An 8,513-nucleotide genomic window follows, 5' to 3' on the forward strand; every position below is an offset into this window, starting at 1 on the left:
TTTATAGTCCAATTCTCACATGACTACTGGAAAAACCATAGCTTTGACTATATGGGGAAGCTAAGAAACGCTTTGAAGGTCACAGTAAAGCAACACAGGCCCACCAAAAGACTGAGATTTACTCTATGTTATGTAACAGGAACTAATATAGTGTTGTAGGTCAACCACACTTCCAAAAAAGAGATCAGATTTGTGGTCACCAGAGGAAGGGGTTTGGGGGAGGGGAAATTGGAGAAAGAAAGTCAAAAGGTACAAACTTTCAGTTATCAGATAAAAATAAGTACCAGGAATGTAATGTACAACATACTCTAACACTGCTGTATATCATAGGAGAAGGCAACGGCACCCCACTCCAGTACTCTTGCCTGGAGAATTCCATGGATGGGGGAGCCTGGTGGGCTGCGATCCATGGGGTCGCTAAAAGTCGGACACAACTGAGCGACTTCACTTTCACTTTTCACTTTCCTGCATTGGAGAAGGAAAAGGCAACCCACTCCAGTGTTCTTGCCTGGAGAATCCCAGGGATGGGGGAGCCTGGTGGGTTGCCGTCTATGGGGTTGCACAGAGTCGAACACCACTGAAGTGACTTAGCAGCAGCAGCAGCTGTATATTAATATATGAAAGTTGTTGAAAGTAAAACTTGAGTTCTCAGCACAAGAAAAAAAATTTAACTTTAATTTTTTCTACATCTTTAATTTGTATCTATGAGATGATGAATGTTCACTAAACTTATCATGATAATTACTTCATGATGTATGTAAATCAAATCATTATGCCATATACCTTAAACTTACATAGTGCTGTATGTCAACTATAATAAAGAAAAGAAAAAAGGACTTCCCTGGTGGTCCAGGGGTTAAGACTCTGTGCCCACATTGCAGGGGGCAAGGGTTTGGTCCCTGGTCAGAAAACTAAGATCCTGCAGGATTAAAAAATAATAATAATAAAGAAAAATAAAAAGAATGAGATTAAATCATAAGATTAGACAATGCTTCCCCTACCCCATATCTTACCACTATATGAGCAGGGCTCCCATATAATAATAGTGGATTGTAGCTGAAGGAATTTCCAGATGCAGACTTTCTCTGAGGAAGACTACTTAGGGAAGCCCAGAGTCAAGAGAAGAGATTAAAAACCAGCTCACTAGACTATTTTGAAGCCTCTGCCACCTACAGCTACAACAAACATTAATTATAGCCTAACTCATCACTAGATTAACAGAAAAGCTCACACTACAGGCTTATTTTCCAAATTTGCCAGGCTTCAGCAATACATGAACCATGAACTTCCAGTTGTTCAAGCTGGTTTTAGAAAAGGCAGAGGAACCACAGACCAAATTGCCAACATCTGCTGGATCATGGAAAAAGCAAGAGAGTTCCAGAAAAACATCTATTTCTGCTTTATTGACTATGCCAAAGCCTTTGACTGTGTGGATCACAATAAACTGTGGAAAATTCTGAAAGAGATGGAAATACCAGACCACCTGACCTGCCTCTTGAGAAATTTGTATGCAGGTCAGGAAGCAACAGTTAGAACTGGACATGGAACAACAGACTGGTTCCAAATAGGGAAAGGAGTATGTCAAGGCTGTACATTGTCACCCTACTTATTTAACTTATATGCAGAGTACATCATGAGAAACGCTGGACTGGAAGAAGCCCAAGCTGGAATCAAGATTGCTGGGAGAAATATCAATAACCTCAGATATGCAGATGACACCACCCTTATGGCAGAAAGTGAAGAGGAACTAAAAAGCCTCTTGACGAAGGTGAAAGAGGAGAGTGAAAAAGTTGGCTTAAAACTCAACATTCAGAAAACGAAGATCATGGCATCTGGTCCCATCACTTCATGGGAAATAGATGGGGAAACAGTGGAAACAGTGTCAGACTTTATTTTTCTGGGCTCCAAAATCACTGCAGATGGTGACTGCAGCCATGAAATTAAAAGACGCTTCCTCCTTGGAAGAAAAGTTATGACCAACCTAGATAGCTTATTGAAAAGCAGAGACATTACTTTGCCAACAAAGGTCCATCTAGTCAAGGGTATGGTTTTTCCAATGGTCATGTATGGATGTGAGAGTTGGACTATAAAGAAAGCTGAGCACCGAAGAATTGATGCTTTTGAACTGTGGTGTTGGAGAAGACTCTTGGGAGTCCCTTGGACTGCAAGGAGATCCAACCAGTCCATTCTGAAAGAGATCAGCCCTGGGTGTTCTTTGGAAGGAATGATGCTAAAGCTGAAACTCCAGTACTTTGGCCACCTCATGCGAAGAGTCGACTCACTGGAAAAGACCCTGATGCTGGGAGGGATTAGGGGCAGGAGGAGAAGGGGACAACATAGGATGAGATGGCTGGATGGCATCACTGACTCGATGGACGTGAGTCTGAGTGAACTCCGGGAGTTGGTGATGGACAGGGAGGCCTGGCATGCTGCGATTCATGGGGTGGCAAAGAGTTGGACATGACTGAGCGACTGAACTGAACAGGCTTATTTTGGGGCTACATGGGTGGCACAGTTGTAAAGAATCTGCCTGCCAATGCATCAGAGAGAAGAGACGTGGGTTTGATTCCTGGGTGGGGAAGACCCCCTGGAGGAGGAAATGGCAACCCACTCTAGTATTCTTGCCTGGGAAATCCCATGGACAAAACAGCCTGGCGGGCAACAGTCCACTGGGTCACAAAGGGCCAGATACGACTTAGGGACTCAACAAAGACAGGCCTGCTTACCTCAGTTTCCTTTATAAAATCAAATTTTATAAACTACAAACACTGTAAATGAAGAATGTTTTTGATGGACCCATCAGTAAGGTAGACATGGCGGAGGAAAGAATACTTTGAGAAGATGGTGTAAATAGGTCAACAGAATCACTGTTTGCAACAGCCCAAAGGTGCAAACAATTCAAACATCTAACAGATAAATGGGTGGGTACACAAAATGTGATGCACGCTGCAGGGGTGTACACTGCCTGTGGCTGGTGTCTGAACTGAGGGTAACCTTGTTGAAGCGCATGCATATCCCAGTGATGTCTGCACTAACTCCAGGCAGTTAGTACCAGAGTTATATGATGCTCTCAAGCAGAGAGGACCCCAGACACTGCAGGGAAGTGAGGGAGCTAAAAGCACAGGCCTTTAGAAATTCAGGGATTTCACCTCACACCATATCAAACATAAAAGAGTGTACTCACATTCCTGTACTAAATACCACTTTGGTTTGAAAAGCCAAAAGGTTTTTTATTTATAAATAACTACAAGAGCATCCCAATGGACAGAGGAGCCTGGTGGGCTATACAGTCCATGGGGTCGCAAAGAATAGGACATGACTGAGTGACTAAGACACACCCAACTATAATTTACTTAATTTATTATACTCAGAAATCATGGTGAGTACTTGGGAAATCTTGAGAAGTGAGAAAAGTCTAACCTATAAATGATTTTCACGTGTAATAAAAGTTGTTATGGATTCTAAGTTTAGCCATTCATGAGTGTTATGATATTACATTTTATACACCCTTCATTAAACTTGCCATTAGTTTCAGTTATGCAATTTTCTTATTTTAAACCAATTAATGTATTTTTTCAGTTCCCAACTGTTTCATAGACTCCTAAGTCCATGGTGAGTCTGATGCTGTCCAAGATACCTAATGGATACACTGGTTCTGCTGGGCAACCCAGCGACTCTCTGGGCGGGAACATGAAGTCCATGTCTTCACCAGCTTGAGCCACCACACACACACACACAAAAACCCTCAGACTGGGTGGTCTGAAATTTACCACCCAGTAATCAGAAATTTACCTTCTCACAGTTCTGGAGGCTGGGAATCCTGCAGATTCTGTCAGCATATTTTATTCTTGATAAGAGCCTTCTTCCTGTTTTGCAGACAGCTGCCTTCTTACTGTATCCTTACATGTAGGGGAGAAAGCAAGCACTGGTCTCTCTTCCTCTTCTTCGAAAGACACTAACCCTATTGGACTAGGATCCCACCCCTACGACCTTAGTTCAGTTTAGTTCAGTCACTCAGTCGTGTCTGACTGTTTGTGATCTCATGGACTGCAGCACATCAGGCTTCCCTGTCCATCACCAACTCTCTGAGCTTGTTCAAACTCATGTCCATTGAGTTGGTGATGCCATCCAACCATCTCATCCTCTGTCATCCCCTTCTTCTCCTGCCTTCAATCTTTTCCAGCATCAGGGTCTTTTCCAATGAGTCAGGCTTTGCATCAGGTAGCCATCATCTTCATCTTCAGCATCAGTCCTTCCAATGAATATTCAGGACTGATTTCCTTTAGGACTGGTTTGATCTCCTTGCTGTCCAAGGGACTCTATGACCTTAATTACCGCCTAAAGGCCCTATCTCCAAAGACAGTTACATGGGGGCTGGGGGTGAGGCTTCAACATTTTGTGTGCTTAGTCGCTCAGTTGTGTCCATCTCTTTACCACCGCATGGACAGTAGCCTACCAGGCTCCTCTGTCCATGGGGATTCTCCAGGCAAGAATACTGGAGTGGGTTGCCATGTCCCCCTCCAGGGGATCTTCCCAACTGAGGGATCAAACACAGGTCTCCCACATTGCTGGTAGATTCTTTACCATCTGAGCTACCAAGGAAGCCCATGAATACTGAAATGGGTAGCCTTTTCCTTCTCCAGGGGAACTTCCTGACCCAAGAATTGAACCAGGGTCTCCTGCATTGCAGGCAGATTCTTTACCAACTGAGCTACCAGGGAAGACCAACATTTTGGTGGGTCTCAATTCAGTCCTTAAGAGTTCAAGTTAATTTTTTGGTTATTAATTTATATTTTGTTCTTTCCCTTTTTTCCCCTTTCCTCATGTGAAACAAATAGCCTCTGGATACCTTCTTCTTTGCACTTCCCTGTGTCTCAGCTGGTAAAGAATCCGCCTGCAATGCAGGAGACCTGGGTTCGATCCCTGGGTTGGGAAGATCCCCTGGAGTAAGGGAAAGGCTACCCACTCCAGTATTCTGGCCTGGAGAATTCCATGGACTCTATAGTCCATGGAATCGCAGAGAGTCGGACATGACTGAGCAACTTTCACTTTCACTTTTCACCTTCTTCTTTGTGGCGTTTGTATTGAAGGGCAAAGAAGAAACTGCTTAGAGTTTACCACCTCTCCTGGCTTTTGCTTTACAAGGTCTTTGTTTACAAGAACTATTTGAGGTGACTGGGCTAGAAAGAAGGGAGAAAGCAAATGTTTTAATGGAAATAAGAGAGAGATTTCACAGGACAGGGAAGAGAGCGGAGATGATCCCACAGGATAGTGGCAAGGTTTCAGAGTGATGACTATGAAGGTAGAGAAATTGCCCTAGGTCCCCACTGACCTGATGACAGTGAAGATGGCTACCTTTGAGCAGTGAGTGGGTCTGAACAATTATAACAGCAGTAGCGACAACGAAAGACTGAAGACTAGAGGTCTTCTTTCTTCTCCAGGCACCAGTTACATACACTCTCCAGATTCTTGGGTAGCCCATGAGAAGGATGAGAGCCCCAAGAAAGATAGTTTTCATGTCCTACTAGTAGCAGGGGCTTCCCTGGTGGCTCAGGGGTGTTAAAAAAAAAAATAACAACAACCCTGCCTGCAATGCAGGAGATGTGGATTCAATCCCTGGGCCGGGAAGATCTCCTGGAGAAGGAAATGGCAACCCACTCCAGTATTCTTGCCTGGAGGCCCCATGGGCAGAGGAGCCTGGCGGGCTGCAGTCCAGTGGGTCGGAAGCATTGGATTATACACTAAAGCAACTGAGCACTAATAGCAGGACAGGAAAGAAACTTAGAAAACAGACATAATTTTATCCATATAAAACTAAAGTGGTATTTCTTACACACCAAAGTTTGTAGCATAAGCTGCCCTTTTTCTGAAGCTAAAGATATCACCATTTTGTTGCCAATGTGATCCACTCTCACTGTGTGGCATGGTAAGGCAGTGATTACATTTGCATCAACTTAAGAATCGAGCATTTACTCATTATTAAACAAGTATTTGTAAAGCACCTACTATGTGCAGAGCACTGTGTGCTGTGCTGGGGAAACCTTAATGTGCACAATGCCAGCCTGCAAGGCTTCTACCAGGAAACCCAGACATTACGTAAGAAATTAGAGTAACATGTGATACAGTTAGTGATGATGCAGGAAGTCCAAGTGTTATGAGTACTTGAGGAGACCTAGCAGAACAGTCACAGAGGGTCCCCCACAGGAAATGGCTAAGATCAAAAGAATGAAAGAAAAGCAGCCAGGCAATAAGGAAAGGGGAAAACTAGTCAAGAAAAGGGGAAAATATTCTACCTACTAAGTGTTGAAGAGCCAGTCATTAAAGCCCTTTTGAGTCATCTAATCTAACTATGTGTTCAGCATCGGAATCCTCTCCACAATATACTGACACACTATGGCCCAAAATTTGCTATAAAAATACGTCCCCTACCTGACTCACAGGTGTGATACTCACCACTTCATATCTGAGGACTTAAACTAGAAAAGGCAACGGTGTTTCTTGCAGGCAGCGACCATGGATGACAAATAAGCAAAAGCTGACAGCCTAACATGAGACTTATTTTGTGGACACAAAATTATACTGACACAAAGAACAACAGTAAGTCCCAATAGAGATACCAAAGAAGTAATAATACCCCTTAGAAAATGTTCTCTTAAAAACAATTAAAATGTAGGACTTTTCCGGTGGTTCAGTAGTTAAGAATACACCTTTCCGAACAGGGGAGTGCAGGTTTAGCTCCCCTAGTTGGGGAGCTAAGATCCCACATGAGCTGCAGCCAAAAAAAACAAAGTATGAAAACAGAAACAATACTGTAACAAATTCAATAAAGACTTTTTAAAAGATCCACATTTTTTTTTAAAAGTTAAAAATTGTAATTAAAATGCAAACGTTTGGGTTCCACAGTAGTCTAGAAAGGGCTTCCCTAGTGGCTCATATGTTAAAGAATCTGCCTGCAATGTAGGAGACACAGGTTCAATTCCTGGTGTGGGAAGATCCCCTGGAGAAGGAAACGACAACCCAGTCCAGTATTCTTACCTGGAGAATCCCATGGACAGAAGAGCCTAGAGGGCTACAGTCTATGGGGTAGCAAAGAGTCAGACACAACTAAGCACGCATAGGCACATAGCCAGAAAAATTCATATATTTAAAATATTTCAGTTTCAATAATACCAAATAATATGGTCATTATTATACACAGAAATAAAAAACATGGAAAAGAAGAAAGGGGAAGTGGGGAGAATGTCTTTTCACCAAAATAGATGAACTTACAATGGGAAGGTGGCCCTCTTGGTTCCCAGCCTCACCTCACAGTCATATCCTCAAGATCCTATAAGGAGAAAAGGCAACAGAGCTTGTCCCTTTAATTCAGTCCATGGCTCATTTGTCAAACTTCAGCCCATATGGCCCCAGTCTGATTTTTCTAATGAGTTTATCCTGAAGAGAGAAAAGCATTTTGATCAACATTTAGTGAACTTTTCTCTTTCATCAGTGTGGCTGGTTTTATTATATGGTTTGAATTTTGCTGATCTGTCACCCCAGCTACTATCACACTGTAAAAAAAAAAAAGTTTAATGAAACCATATTTAAGTGGATATAAATTACTAGCTTTCCTGACTCTGAGCTGATTTTATGCTTTTTCACTTCACTAATTCTTGTTTTAGAAACTTAATTTTATGAGTTTATCTTACACATTTTCACCACTTAACTCTTCTTATTGAAAGTTAAACTTGGAGCTTGCCAAAAGGAATATGATCATAAGCTGGTGCTCAAGGCCAAAAGTAAGCAGCATTATGAAACTGTACTGTTACATCCTGGCTTTCCATGGTTTTAATCTTGAACTCCGGCTATTAAACTATGTGTAATGTGGTAGTACCTCGCCCTCTGACATATAGTGAAGTACAAATCCGAGATTCCCAATTAAAAGAGAAAGGGAGGGAGAGAAAGAATGAGAAACAAAAACAGAAGCCATCCTTCATTTCCAATGCTTCTGTAGCTATCAATGTGTGTGACTTTATAAAAAAATTTTAAAACTCAGGCAAAATAGATTACCAGTGGGAATTTGCTGTATGACTCAGGAAACTCAAATCAGGGCTCTGTGACAACCTAGGGGGTTGGGATGGAGTGGGAGGTGAGAGGGAGGTTCAAGAGGGAGGAGACATATGTATACCTATGGCTGATTCATGTTGATACATGGCAGAAACCAACACAATTTGTTGTTCAGTCACCAGTTTGTGTTCAGCTCTTTGCGATCCCATGAACTGCGGCATGTCTGGCCTCTCTGTCCCTCAATATTGTGCTTTACACAATAGTGTAAAGCAATTATCCTTCACTTAAAAATAAATACATTAAAAAAAAACCTCAGACATATGAATCACATTTCCAGGAAGTGTGTCCCTTATACTGCAGGCTATAACCTGACTAACAGCTATTAAACCAGTCTCTCGTTAAGACGTGGGCATTTCACAATATAGAGGTCATAGTGCAGTTACTCAAAACAAGTGCCCACTTCCCCT

The sequence above is a fragment of the Bos grunniens genome, chromosome 14, assembly GCF_055505025.1.
Source record: "Bos grunniens cultivar Pamir isolate PY7600 chromosome 14, Bosgru_T2T1.0, whole genome shotgun sequence".
NCBI lineage: Eukaryota > Metazoa > Chordata > Mammalia > Artiodactyla > Bovidae > Bos > Bos grunniens.